This window comes from Panulirus ornatus, chromosome 61 (assembly GCF_036320965.1).
Source record: "Panulirus ornatus isolate Po-2019 chromosome 61, ASM3632096v1, whole genome shotgun sequence".
Classification (NCBI taxonomy): Eukaryota; Metazoa; Arthropoda; class Malacostraca; order Decapoda; family Palinuridae; genus Panulirus; species Panulirus ornatus.
Window position 1 is genome coordinate 7,865,672 of NC_092284.1, and position 16,032 is coordinate 7,881,703.

Sequence of the window (16,032 nt, forward strand, 5' to 3'; positions counted from 1 at the left end):
AAAAACTATGATTTTACAACAAAATCTGCATATCTATATTTGCTCTCCTGGGAGCACTCTCATCCACATCACAACTATCAATATTCTTCGTTAACCACCTGACTACTGCTATTCCCCACAACTACAACGACTCATCTCAGTTAAAATGTGCTTTTTTTCTCCTATAATCTAACTTAACAGAGAAGGATTTGGTTTTGGTGCATTACACATGACAGCTACAGAACAGATGTGAGTGAATAAGGCCCTTCTTCATCTACCCCTGGTGCTATCTCACTAAAATGGAAAACAACAAAGTATGGAAAATATATCTATATATAGTGCAAGAGGTCACAGCAGTGCGCGTGATCTAGTATATGAATATAACCACGAGGAAAATGAAACATGATAAGTTCCAACGTGCACTTTCTTGTAATGATCATATTGCGAGGGGAGACAGAAGAATGAAATAGGAGTAAAACAGTCAATTGATATACAAGGAAGAGACCTAACTAGGATACCATTGGTAAACAAGTGCTACCAGTAAAGCTTGCTTACCAATGACAACTCAGCTAGGTCTCTCCCTTGTATAACAACTGACTGTTTTATGTCTTCTATCTCATTCTTGTGTCTCCCCTGGTGATGTGATCATTAAAAGATAGTGTACTTGGTAACTTCTGTTTCATTTTCATTGTGGTTATACATGACAGCTACAGACTGTGTGTGAACGAATGTGGCCTTTTTTGTCTGTTTTGCTGGTGCTACCTTGCTGAAGCAGGGTGTAGCAATTCTGTTTCCTGTGGGATATGATAGTGACAGGAATGGATGAAGGCAGGCAAGGAATATGTATAAGCGTATATATATATACGTCTGTATGTGTGTATGTATATGATGATACGTATATGTGCATATATGGATGTTTATGTACATACATATGTATATTAGTGGGAAACGGAAAACAGCGATTAAGTACGATGAAAAAATATCTTTTATTTTATCTTGCTTCGTCGCTGTCTCCTGTGTTAGCGACGTAGCGCAAGGAAACAGACGAGAGAATGGCCAACCCACCCACATACACATGTATATAATACACGTCCACACGCACAAATATACATACTTATACATCTCAACGTATACATATATGTACACACACAGACATATACATATACGCATGTACATAATTCATACTGTCTGTCTTTATTCATTACTATCGCCCTACCCGCCACACATGAAATAACAACCACCTCCCCCTGCATACGCGCAAGGTAGCGCTAGGAAAAGACAACAAAGGCCCCATTCATTCACACTCAGTCTCTAGCTGTCTTGTATAAGGCACCGAAACCACAGCTCCCTTTCCACATCCAGGCCCCACACAACTTTCCATGGTTCACCCCAGATGCTTCACATACCCTGGTTCAATCCAATGACACCACATCGACCCCAGTATACCACATCATTCCAATTCACTCTATTCCTTGCACACCTTTCACCCTCCTGCATGTTCAGGCCCCAATCACTTAAAATCTTTTTCACTCCATCTTTCCACCTCCAATTTGGTCTCCCACTTCTTCTCGTTCCCTCCACCTCTGACATATATACCCTATTGATCAATCTTTCCTCACTCATTCTCTCCATGTGACCAAACCATTTCAAAACACCCTCTTCTACTCTCTCAACCACACTCTTTTTTTTACCATACATCTCTCTTACCCTATTATTACTTCCTCGATCAAACCACCTCACACCTCATATTGTCCTCAAACATCACATTTCCAGCACATCCACCCTCCTCCGCACAACTCTATCCATAGCCCATGCCTCGCAACTATATTACATTGTTGGAACCACTATTCCTTCAAACATACCCATATTTGCTTTCTGAGATAATGTTATCAACTTCCACATGTTCTTCAACGCTCCCAGAACTTTCGCTCCCTCAACCATCCTATGATTCACTTCCGCTTCCATGGTTCCATCCGCTACCAGATCCACTCCCAGATATCTAAAACACTTTACTTCCTCCAGTTTTTCTCCATTCAAACTTGCCTCTCAATTGACTTGACCTACAACCCTACTGTACCTAATAACCTTGCTCTTATTCACATTTACTCTTAACTTTCTTCTTTCACACACTTTACCAAACTCAGTCACCAGCTTCTGCAGTTTCTCACACGAACCAGCCACCAGCACTGTATCATCAGCGAACAACAACTGACTCACTTCCCAAGCTCTCTCATCCACAACAGACTTCATACTTGCCACTCTTTCCAAAACTATTGCATTCACCTCCCTAACAACCCCATCCATAAACAAATCAAACAACCATGGAGACATCACACATCCCGGCCGCAAACCAGCACTGACTAAGAACCAATCACTTTCATCTCTTCCTGCACGTACACATGCCTTACATTCTCGATAAAAACTTTTCACTGCTTCTAACAACTTGCCCTCCCACACCATATATTCTTAATACCTTCCAAAGAACATCTCTACCAACTCTATCATACACCTTCTCTAGATCCATAAATGCTACATACAAATCCATTTGCTTTGCTAAGTATTTCTCACATACATTCTTCAAAGCAAACACCTGATCCACACATCCTCTACCACTTCTGAAACCACACTGCTCTTCCCTAATCTGATGCTCTGTACATGCCTTCACCATCTCAATCAATACCCTCCCATATAATTTACCAGGAATACTCAACAGACTTATACCTCTGTAATTTGAGCACTCATTTTTATCCCCTTTGCCTTTCTACAATGGCACTATGCAAGCATTGCCTCCAATCCTCAGGCACCTCACCATGAGTCATACATACATCAAATAACCTTACCAACCAGTCAACAATACAGTCACCCCCTTTTTTAATAAATTCCACTGCAGTACCATCCAAACCTGCTGCCTTGTCGGCTTTCATCTTCCGCAAAGCTTTTACTACCTCATCTCTGTTTACCAAATCATTCTCCCTAACCCTCTCACTTTGCACACCACCTCAACCAAAACACCCTATATCTGCCACTAGATCATCAAACACATTCAACAAACCTTCAAAATACTCAATTCATCTCCTTCTCACATCACCACTACTTGTTATCACCTCCCCATTAGCCCCCTTCACTGAAGTTCCCATTTGTTCCCTTGTCTTATGCACTTTATTTACCTCCTTCCAAAATATCTTTTTATTCTCCCTAAAATTTAATGATACTCTCTCACCCTAACTCTCATTTGCCCTCTTTTTCACCTCTTGCACCTTTCTCTTGACCTCCTACCTCTTTCTTTTATACATATCCCACTCATTTCCATTATTTCCCTGCAAAAATCGTCCATATGCCTCTCTCTTCTCTTTCACTAATAATCTTACTTCTATATCCCACCTCTCACTACCCTTTCTGATCTGCCCACCTCCCACGCTTCTCAGGCCACAAGCATCGTTTGCGCAAGCCATCACTGCTTCCCTAAATACATTCCATTCCTTCCCCACTCTCCTTATGTTTTTTGTTCTCACCTTTTTCCATTCTGTATTCAGTCTCTCCTGGTACTTCCTCAGACAAGTCTCCCTCCCAAGCTCACTTAATTTCGCCACTCTCTTCACCCCAACAATCTCTCTTCTTTTCTGAAAACATCTACAAATCTTCACCTTCGCCTCCAAAATATAATGATCAGACATCCCTCCAGTTGCACCTCTCAGCACATTAACATCCAAAAGTCTCTCTTTCGTGCGCCTATCAATTAACATGTAATCCAGTAACATAATCCATCTCTCCTACTTACATACGTATACTTATGTATATCTCTTTTTAAACAAGGCATTCCCAATTACCAGTCCTTTTTCAGCACATAAATCTAAAAGCTCTTCAACATTTCCATTTACAACACTGAACACCCCATGAACACCAATTATTCCCTCAACTGCCACATTACTCACCTTTGCATTCAAATCACCCATCATTATAACCCGGTCTCATGCATAAAAACTACAAACACACTCACTCAGCTGTCCCAAAACATTTGCCTCTCATGATCTTTCTTCTCATGACCAGATGCATATGCACCAATAATCACCCATCTCTCTCCATCAACTTTCATTCTTACGCATATTAATCTAGACTTTACTTTCTTACACTCTATTACATACTCCCACCACTCCTGTTTCAGGAGTAGTGATACTCCTTCCCTTGCTCTTGTCCTCTCACTAACCCCTGACTTTACTCCCAAGACATTCCCAAACCACTCTTCCCCTTTATCCTTGAGCATCGTTTCACCCAGAGCCAAAACATCCAGGTTCTTTCCTCAAACATACTACCTATCTCTCCTTTTTTCTCACCTTGGTTACATCCACACAAATTTAGACACCTTAATCTGAGCCTTCGAGGAGGATGAGCACTCCCCACGTGACTCCTTCTTCTATTTCCCCTTTCAGAAAGTTAAAATACAAGGAGGGGAGGGTTTCCAGTCCCACGCTCCCATCCCCTTTAGTGGCCTTCTACAACACCTGAGGAATGCTCCCAAATATATTTTTATTATACTTTGTAGCTGTCTCTTGCGTTAGCGAGGTAGCACAAGGAAACAGATGAAAGAATTTCCCAACTCAAATATATACACATGTATATACACACATGTCCACACACGAACATATACATACCTATACATCTCAAGGTATACACATATATACACACACAGACATACATATATACATACATGTACATAATTCATACTGTCTGCCCTTATTCATTTCCGTCACCACCCCACCACATATGAAATAACAACCCCCTCCCCCCCGCATGTGTGCAGGGTAGCGCTACAAAAAGATAAAAAAGGCCACATTCGTTCACACACAGTCTCTACCTGTAATGTATAATGCACCGAAACCACAGCTCTCTTTCCACATCCAGGCCCCACTGAACTTTCCATGGTTTACCCTAGACGCTTCACATGCCCTGGTTCAATCCATTGACAGCAAGTCGACCCCGGTATACCACATCGTTCCAATTCACTCTATTCCTTGCAAGCCTTTCACCCTCCTGCATGTTCAGGCCCCGATCACTCTAAAATCTTTTTCACTCCATCTTTCCATCTCCAATCTGGTCTCCCACTTCTCCTCTTTCCCTCCACCTCTGACACAAACATCCTCTTTGTCTATATTAACTCACTCATTCTCTTAAGGTGACCAAAGCATTTCAAAACACCCTCTTCTGCACTCTTAACCACACTCTTTTTATTACCACAAATCTCTCTTACCCTTTCATTACTTACTCTATCAAACCACCTCACACCACATGTTGTCTTCAAACATCACATTTCCAGCATATCCACCCTCCTCTGCACTACTCCATCTATAGCCCTTGCCTCGCAACCATATAACATTGTTGAAACCACTTCAAACATACCCGTTTTTGCTTTCCAAGATAACGTTCTCGACTTCCACACATTTTTCAATGCTCCCAGAACTTTCGCCCCTTCCCCCACCCTATGATTCACTTCTGTTTCCATGGCTCCATCCGCTGCCAGATCCACTCCCAGATATCTAAAACACTTCACTTCCTCCAGTTTTTCTCCATTCAAACTTACCTCCAAATTGACTTGTCCCTCAACCCTGCTGTACCTAATAACCTTGCTCTTATTCACATTTACTCTCAGCTTTCTTCTTTCACACATTTTACCAAACTCAGTCACCAGCTTCTGCAGTTTCTCACATGAATCAGCCACCAGCACTGTATCATCAGCAAACAACAACTGACTCACTTCCCAAGCTCTCTCATCCACAACAGACTGCATACTTGCTCCTCTTTCCAAAACTCTTGCATTCACCTCCCTAACAACCCCATCCATAAACAAATTTCACAACCATGGAGACATCACGCACCCTTGCCGAAAACCAAGATTCACTGAGAACCAATCACTTTCCTCTCTTCCTACACGTACATATGCCTTACATCCTCGATAAAAACTTTTCACTGCTTGTAACAACTTACCTCTCACACCATATATTCTTAATACCTTCCGCAGAGCATCTCTATCAACTCTATCATATGCCTTCTCCAGATCCATAAATGCTACATACAAATCCTGAGCATAGGGGAAGAATACTACTTCCCACGTATTCCTCACGTGTCGTAAAAGGCGACTAAAGGCGACAGGAAGCGGCGGGTTAGAAACCCTACCCTACTTGTATTTTAACTTTCTAAATGGGGACAGAGAAGAAGTAGTCATGTGGGGAGTGCTCATCCTCCTCAAAGGCTCAGATTAGGGTGTCAAAATGTGTGTGGATGTAACCAAGATGAGAAAAAAGGAGAGATAGGTAGTATGTTTGAGGAAAGGAACCTGGATGTTTTGGCTCTGGGTGAAACGAAGCTCATGGGTAAAGGGAAGGAGTGGTTTGGGAATGTCTTGGGAGTAAAGTCAGGGGTTAGTGAGACGACAAGAGCAAGGGAAGGAGAAGCACTACTCCTGAAACAGGAAAGGTGGGAGTATGTGATAGAGTGTAAAAAAGTAAACTCTAGATTCATATGAGTAAAACTGAAAGTTGATGGAGAGAGATGGGTGATTATTGGTGCATATGCACCTGGGCATGAGAAGAAAGAACATGAGAGGCAAGTGTTTTGGGAGCAGCTGAGTGAGTGTGTGAGTAGTTTTGATGCAGGAGACCGGGTTATAGTGATGGGTGATTTGAATGCAAAGGTGAGTAATGTGGCAGTTGAAGGAATAATTGGTGTACATGGGGTGTTGTGGCAGTTGAGGGAATAACTGGTGTACATGGGGTGTTGTGGCAGTTGAGGGAATAATTGGTGTACATCGGGTGTTCAGTGATGTAAATGGAAATGGTGAAGAGCTTTTAGATTTATGTGCTGAAAAAGGACTGGTGATCGGGAATACCTGGTTTAAAGAGAGAGATGTATATAAGTATACATATGTAAGTAGGAGAGATGGCCAGAGAGCATTATTGGATTATGTGTTAATTGACAGGCACGTGAAAGAGAGACTTTTGGATGTAAATGTGCTGAGAGGTGCAACTGGAGGGATGTCTGATCATTATCTTGTGGAGGCGAAGGTGAAGATTTGTAGAGGTTTTCAGAAAAGAAGAGAGAATGTTGTGGTGAAGAGAGTGGTGAGAGTAAGTGAGCTTAGGAAGGAGACTTGTGTGAGGAAGTACCAGGAGAGACTGAGTACAGAATGGAAAAAGGTGAGAACAAAGGAGGTAAGGGGAGTGGGGGAGGAATGGGATGTATTTAGGGAAGCAGTGATGGCTTGTGCAAACGATGCTTGCGGCATGAGAAGCGTGGGAAGTGGGCAGAATAGAAAGGGTAGTGAGTGGTGAGATGAAGAAGTAAGATTATTAGTGAAAGAGAAGAGAGAGGCATTTGGACGATTTTTGCAGGGAAAAAATGCAATTGAGTGGGAGATGTATAAAAGCAAGAGGCAGGAGGTCAAGAGAAAGGTGCAAGAGGTGAAAAAGAGGGCAAATGAGAGTTGCGGTGAGGGGTATCATTAAATTTTAGGGAGAATAAAAAGATGTTTTGGAGGGAGGTAAATAAAGTGTGTAAGACAAGGGAGCAAATGGGAACTTCAGTGAAGGGGGCTAATGGGGAGGTGATAACAAGTAGTGGTGATGTGAGAAGGAGATGGAGTGAGTATTTTGAAGGTTTGTTGAATGTGTTTGTTGATAGAGTGGCAGATATAGGGTGTTTTGGTTGAGGTGGTATGCAAAGTAAGAGGGCTAGGGAAAATGATTTGGTAAACAGAGAAGGGGTAGTAAAAGCTTGCGGAAGATGAAAGCCGGCAAAGCAGCAGGTTTGGATGGTATTGCAGTGGAATTTATTAAAAAAGGGGGTGACTGTATTGTTGACTGGTTGGTAAGGTTATTTAATGTATGTATGACTCATGGTGAGGTGCCTGAGGACTGGTGGAATGCTTGCATAGCATGGTGCCATTGTACAAAGGCAAAGGGGATAAGAGTGAGTGCTCAAATTACAGAGGTATAAGTTTGTTGAGTATTCCTGGGAAATTATATGGGAGGGTATTGACTGAGAGGGTGAAGGCATGTACAGAGCATCAGATTGGGGAAGAGCAGTGTGGTTTCAGAAGTGGTAGAGGATGTGTGGATCAGGTGTTTGCTTTAAAGAATGAATGTGAGAAATACTTGGAAAACAAATGGATTTATATGTAGCATTTATGGATCTGGAGAAGGCATATGATAGAGTTGATAGAGATGCTCTGTGGAAGGTATTAAGAATATATGGTGTGGGAAGTAAGTTGTTAGAAACATTGAAAAGCTTTTTTCAAGGATGTAAGGCATGTATACGTGTAGGAAGGAAGGAAAGTGATTGGTTCTCAGGAAATGTTGGTTTGCGGCAGGGGTGTGTAACGTCTCCAAGGTTGTTTAATTTGTTTATGGATGAGGTTGTTAGGGAGGTGAATGCAAGAGTTTTGGAAAGAGGGGCAAGTATACAGTCCATTGTGGATGTATGCAGTCTGCTGTGGATGAGAGAACTTGGGAAGTGAGTCAGTTGTTGTTCACTGATGATACAGCGCTGGTGGCTGACTCGGGTGAGAAACTGTAGAAACTGGTGACCGAGTTTGGTAAAATGTGTGAAAGAAGAAAGCTGAGAGTAAATGTGAATAAGAGCAAGGTTATTAGGTACCATAGGGTTGAGGGACAAGTAATTGGGAGGTAAGTTTGAATGGAGAAAAACTGGAGGAAAGTGAAGTATTCTAGATATCTGGGAATGGATTTGGCAGCAGATGGGACCATGGAAGCGGAAGTGAATTATAGGGTGGGAGAGGGGGCAAAAGTTTTGGGAGCGTTGAAAAATGTGTAGAAGTCGAGAAAGTTATCTTGGAAAGCAAAAATGGGTATGTTTGAAGGAATAGTGGTTCCAACAATGTTATCTGGTTGCGAGGCATAGGCTATAGATAGAGTTGTGTGCAGGAGGGTGGAAGTGCTGGAAATGAGATGTTTGAGGACAATATGTGGTGTGAGGTGGTTTGATCGAGTAAGTAACGAAAGGGTAAGAGATGTGTGGTAATAAAAAGAGTGTGGTTGAGAGAGCAAAAGAGGGTGTTTTGAAGTGGTTTGGTCACATGGAGAGAATGAGTGAGGAAAGATTGACAAAGAGCATATGTGTGTCAGAGGTGTAGGGAGTGAGGGGAAGTGGGAGACCAAATTGGAGGTGGAAAGATGGAGTGAAAAAGATTTTGAGTGATCGGGGCCTGAACATGCAGGAGGGTGAAAGGTGTGCAAGGAATAGAGTGAATTAGAACGATGTGGTATACCAGGGTCGACGTGCTGTCAACGGATTGAACTAGGGCATGTGAAGCATCTGGGGTAAACCATGGAAAGTTTTGTGGGGCCTGGATGTGGAAAGGGAGCTGTGGTTTCGGTGCATTATACATGACAGCTAGGGACTTAGTGTGAACGAATGTGGCCTTTGTTGTCTTTTCCTAGGACTACCTCGCGCACATGTGGGGAGGTGGGTTTGTCATTTCATGTGTGGCAGGGTGGCGACAGGAATAAATAAAGGGCAGACAGTATGAATTATGTACATGTGTAATATGTATATATCTGTGAGTGTATATATATGTATACGTTGAGATGTATAGGTATGTATATGTGCATGTGTGGATATGTATGTATATGCATGTGTATGTGGGCAGGCTGAGCCATTCTTTTGTCTGTTTCCTTGCACTACCTCGCTATCACGGGAGACTGCAACAAAGTATAATATAAAACATAAATATACAAGTCAGTTGTTGCTTGAATGGGTAAGAGAGATGTGTGGAAACAAAGAGTGTGTGGAAACAAAGAGTATGGTTGAGAGAGCAGAAGAAATGGTTTGGACATATGTAGAGAATAAGTGTGGAAATATTGACAAACAGGATATAAGTGTCAGAAGTGAAGGGAACAAGGAGAAGCAGGAGACCCAATTGGAGGTGGAAGGATGGAGTGAAAAAGATTTTGAGCAGTCAGGGCCTGAACATAAAGGAGGGTGAAAAGCGTGCAAAGAATAGAGCGAATTGGAGCAATATGGTATACCGGGGTCGACGTGCTGTAAATGGACTGAACCAGGGCATGTCAAGCATCTGGGGTAAACCATGAAAAGGTCTGTGGGGCCTGGATGTGGATAGGGAGCTGTGATTTCGGTGCATTACACAGGACAGCTAGACTGAGTGTGAACAAATTGGGCCTTTTTGTCTGTATTCCTGGCACTACCTCGATGAAGTAGGGAATAGCAATGCTGTTTTCCTGTGGAGCAGGGTTGCCACAGGAAAGGATTAAGGCAAGCAAGTATGAATACATAATGTGTTTGTATGTAATGTCTGTGTATGTGTATCATACTAACCTCCAGCAGCCAGGATCAAACATGGGACCCCTGCATAGGAGGGGGGGGAGCACCAGTGCTAGGCTATGGGGTGATCATAGCCTAGCAGTGGTGCTCCTGCCTCCTATGCATGGGTCCCGGGTTTGATTATGGCTGTTGGAGGTTAGTATGTTATATGGTAGTGTGCATTCATATGCACTATTTACGTACGTGTATGTATATGTATGTATATGTTGATATGAATATGTATATGTGCATATGTGGGTGTTTATGTACATATGTGTATGAGTGAATGAGCCATTCTTCGTCTGTTTTCTGGTGCTACCTCTCTGTCGCGGGAAACAGTGATTATGTATCATGAATATAAAATGATACATGATGATCATATGAAGCTGAAATTGCACTTCAGTAGGAGTTCATACAATTTTATTTAACATGTAATTTTTCTATACATGTGGCACAAGTTTCGTAGAAACAATCCACCCCATTAGGTGACAGTACTTAACAAAGTTATCTAAATCCCAACATCACACTTGTTTCCTGCCATATAACACCAATCTTTCTAGGCCCAGCACTGTCAGCTATGTCTGGTCGTAACCTTTGTGAGGGAGAGTGATTACGGAGGGTCAGGTGGCGGGGATTGACCTTGGTAGCTGGGTGTTTCATAAACAACTTTTTAATGTTTTCATATTTTGTCAATTCTCTCTCAATGATTTGGTTAATGTTAGGAGGGGCTTTAAAACTGCCTGGGGAACAAATTAAAGTTCTTAGTATTAAGAATTAAGACAGATTCAATGATGTTACGTAAGGCATAATCAGCACAGGGGTATAAAATAATGGGATTTTCAAGATCTATGGGGTGATCATTTTCATGAAAATGTTTAGCGATCGCACTTTTGTGGTCATCCCTCTGTAGTGACTTCTGATGCCAATAACAATGCTCCCTTACAGTCTTACTGGTCTGGCCTACATAAATATATTTACATGCCTTGCATTTAACAGTGCATACACTCTCAATTGCCTATTATTTACTAAGGTCTTTCTGATGGTGTTATTGTACTGGAAAACAACAAGAACTGTTTTTAGGGCAACACTAAACTTTTAGACTTATATATCACATCTCTGTTTCAAGAAGCATAAAATGTCTTCCTAGTTTGCCAGTAAGCTTTACTCACAAACCAATCTGGATAATACAACTGCCTAAAGATACATCTTATATGACTGCATTCATCTGCCAGGCTTCTGGGATCACATATTCATAGCACTCTTAAAAACAGACATAACTACAGACATTCTTTAAAGAAGGATCATGTACTGAGAAATAATGAATATAACTCTCATGAGTAGGTAGGCTTCCTGCAGATTTTAGAGGACAAATGATCAGATTGTCTATTTATTAATACATGTAGAAAGGGCAATTTACCTTCTTTTTCCCATTCCATCTTGAATTTGATAGTAGGGTAGATGTTATTCAATTCATTAAAGAAAACATTACAATCTTGGGAGGATGGCCACAAGGACCACCCATCATCCACGAATCTAAACCAGACTTTCGGATGATTGGTGATTGTGGTTAAAATTTCAGTCTCAAAATATTCCACAAACAAATTACTAAGAATTGTATTAAGAGGGATTCCCAAGGCAAGACCAAATTTCTGTCTATAAGAATTACCTTCATCATCTTCGAAAACATTATTAGAAACACAAACCTCAACTAAGTCAATGAAAGTTTTTAAGGGCAGGGACAAGTCATGGATGAGATCAGGCAATTTCCTCCTACTTTAGTGAAAAGGGAATTCACATCAAAACCAATGAGTTTATGATCAGACATATTAATGTTTCTAACTTTCTTAACAAAATCTAATCTACTTATAACATTCAATTGAGAGTTTTCCTTACATTGCTGAGATGTTTTGCTAAACATTGAGATAACTTATAACTAGGGGAATTAACAAATGATATAATTGTTCTGAGGGAACATCCATCTTTGTTCTTTGCAAGTTTCTGGACGACCACATATATATATGTATATAAATATATATATATATATATATATATATATATATATATATATATATATATATATATGCAGGGGTGTGTGATGTCTCCATGGTTGTTTAATTTGTTTATGGATGGGGTTGTTAGGGAGGTAAATGCAAGAGTCTTGGAAAGAGGGGCAAGTATGAAGTCTGTTGGGGATGAGAGAGCTTGGGAAGTGAGTCACTTGTTGTTCGCTGATGATACAGCGCTGGTGGCGGATTCATGTGAGAAACTGCAGAAGCTGGTGACGGAGTTTGGTAAAGTGTGTGGAAGAAGAAAGTTAAGAGTAAATGTGAATAAGAGCAAGGTTATTTGGTACAGTAGGGTTGAGGGTCAAGTCAACTGGGAGGTGAGTTTGAATGGAGAAAAACTGGAGGAAGTGAAGTGTTTTAGATATCTGGGAGTGGATCTGGCAGCGGATGGAACCATGGAAGCGGAAGTGGATCATAGGGTGGGGGAGGGGGCGAAAATTTTGGGAGCCTTGAAAAATGTGTGGAAGTCGAGAACATTATCTCGGAAAGCAAACATGGGTATGTTTGAAGGAATAGTGGTTCCAACAATGTTGTATGGTTGCGAGGCGTGGGCTATGGATAGAGTTGTTCGCAGGAGGATGGATGTGCTGGAAATGAGATGTTTGAGGACAATGTGTGGTGTGAGGTGGTTTGATCGAGTAAGTAACGTAAGGGTAAGAGAGATGTGTGGAAATAAAAAGAGCGTGGTTGAGAGAGCAGATGAGGGTGTTTTGAAATGGTTTGGGCACATGGAGAGAATGAGTGAGGAAAGATTGACCAAGAGGATATATGTGTCGGAGGTGGAGGGAATGAGGAGAAGAGGGAGACCAAATTGGAGGTGGAAAGATGGATGAAAAGGATTTTGTGTGATCGGGGCCTGAACATGCAGGAGGGTGAAAAGGAGGGCAAGGAATAGAGTGAATTGGAGCGATGTGGTTTAGAGGGGTTGACGTGCTGTCAGTGGATTGAATCAAGGCATGTGAAGCGTCCGGGGTAAACCATGAAAAGGTCTGTGGGCGGCCTGGATGTGGTAGGGAGCTGTGTTTTCGGTGACATTTAACAGGGACCGGCTAGATGAGGTGAACAAATTGGGCCTTTTGTTTATTCCATGGCACTACCTCGAGGAGTAGGGTAATAGCAATGCTGTTTGTTCCTGTGGAGCAGGGTTGCCCACAGGAAAGGATTAAGGCAAAGGCATGTATGAAATACATACATTGTGTTTGTATGTAATGTCTGTGTTTGTGTATCATACTAACCTCAGCAGCCAGGATCAATACAAAACATGGGGCCCCTGCCTAGGGGGGGGGGAGCACCAGTGCTCGGCTATGGGGTGATTTCATAGCCTAGCAGTGGTGCTCCTGCCTCATATGCTTGGGTCCGGGTTTGATTATGGCTGTTGGAGGTTGTATGTTATATGGTAGTGTTGCATTCTTATGCAACTATTTACGTACGTGTATTGTATAGGTATGTAATATGTTGATATGTATATGTATATGTGCATATGGTGGGTGGTTATTGTACATGTGTTATGAGTGAATGAGCCATTCTTCGTAGTTTTTCTGGTGCTACCTCATCTGTCTGCGGGAAACAGTGAATTATGTATCATGAATATAAAATGATACATGATGATCTATGAAGCTGAAATTGCATTTTCAGTAGGAGTTCATTACAATTTTATTTAAACATGTATTTTTCTATACATGTGGCACAAGTTTCGTAGATACACAATCCACCCCATTAGGTGACAGTACTTAACTAAGTTATCTAAAATCCCTCATCACACTTGTTTCCCTGCCATTAACACCAATCTTTCTGGGCCCCCAGCACTGTCAGCTAGCTATGTCAGGTCGTATCCTTTGTGAGGGAGAGTGATTACGGAGGGTCATGGTGGCGGGGGGGAATGACCTTGGTAGCGGGGTTGTTTCATAAACAACTTTTTTGTTAAAAATAAATGTTTTCATATTTTGTCAATTCTCTCTCAAGATTTGGTTAATGATAGGAGGGGGCTTTAAATCTGGCTGGGGAACAAATTAAAGTTTTTTAGTATTAAGATATAGACAGATTAAAATGATGTTACGATAGGCATTATTCAGCACAGGGGTTTTTTTTTAGAAAATAATGGGATTTTAAAAGATCTATGGGTGGTGATCATTTTCATGAAAATGTTTAGCGATCGCATTTTGTGGTCATCCTCTGTAGTGACTTTGGATGCCTAATAACACTGCTCCCTAAAGTCTTACTGGTTGGCCTACATAAATATTTTTACATGCCTTGCATTTAACAGATGCATACACTTCAATTGCCTTGCTTATTTACTAAGGTCTTTCTGATGGTGTTATTGTACTGGGGAAAAAAACAAAGAACTGTTTTTTAGGGCAAACTAAACTTTTAGACTTATATATACATCTCTGTATCAAGAAGCATTAAAATGTTTCCTAGTTTGCCAGTAAGCTTATCACAAACCAATCTGGATAATACAACTGCCTAAGATACTTTTATATGACTGCATGCATCTGCCAGGCTTCTTGGATCCACATTTTCATAGCAATCTTTAAAAAATACATAACTACAGACATTCTTTAAAGAAGGATCATGTTACTAGAAATAATGAATATAAATATCTTGAGTAGGTAGGGCTGCCTGCAGATTTTAGAGGACAAATGATCCGTTTGTCTATTTTATTATACATGTAGAAAGGGCAATTTCCTTCTTTTTCCCATTCCATCTTGATTTTGATAGTAGGGTTGATGTTATTCAATTCATTAAAGAAAACATTACTATCTTGGGGAGGATGGCCACAATGGACCACCCATCTCCACGAATCTAACCCAGACTTTCGGATGATTGGTGATTGTGGTTATAATTTCAGTCTCAAAAATATTCACAAAAAATTAATAAGGAATTGTATTAAGAGGGATTCCCAAGGCAAGACCAAAATTTCTGTATATAGAATTTCCTTCATCAATCTTCGAAAACATTATTAGAAAAACACAAACCTCAACTAAAGTTCAATGAAAGTTTTTAGGGCAGGTACAAGTAGGATGAGATCAGGCAGTTCCCCTACTTTAGTGAAAAGGAAATAACATCAAAACCTATGAGTGTATGATCAAGACATTTAATGTTTCTTTCTTAAAAAAAATCTAATTACTTTAACATTTCATGTCGAGAGTTTTCCTTACATTTGATGAGATGTTTTGATTAAAATTGAGATAACTTTATACACTAGGGGAATTAAACAAATGATATATTATTCTGAGGGAACATCCATTCTTTGTTCTTTGCAAGTTTCTGGACGAAATATATATATGTATATTAAAATTATATATATAATATATATATATTTTTATATATATATATTTTTTATATATATGCTAGGGGTGTGTGTGTCTCCATGGTTGTTAATTTGTTTAGGATGGGGTTGTTAGGGAGGTAAATGCAAGAGACTTGGAAAGAGGGGGAAGTTATGAAGTCTTGTTGGGGATGAGAGAGCTTGGAAGTGAGTCACTTGTTGTTCGCTGTGATTTTGCGCTGGTGGCGGGGTTTCATGTGAGAAATGCCGGAAAACTGGTGACGGGAGTTTGGTAAATGTGTGGAAGAAGAAAGTTAAAAGGGAAAAGTGAATAAGGGGCAAGGGTTTTTTGGGACAGTGGGTTGAGGGGCAAGTCAACTGGGAGGTGAG

The 16,032-nt window shown here is 40.9% G+C and overlaps 1 protein-coding gene across 1 annotated transcript in view; it reads right to left on the reverse strand.

Moving 5' to 3' along the window:
• LOC139767442 (uncharacterized) overlaps positions 1–16,032 on the reverse strand; it is a 298,235-nt gene that overhangs the window by 80,658 nt on the left and 201,545 nt on the right. The window lies entirely within an intron of this gene.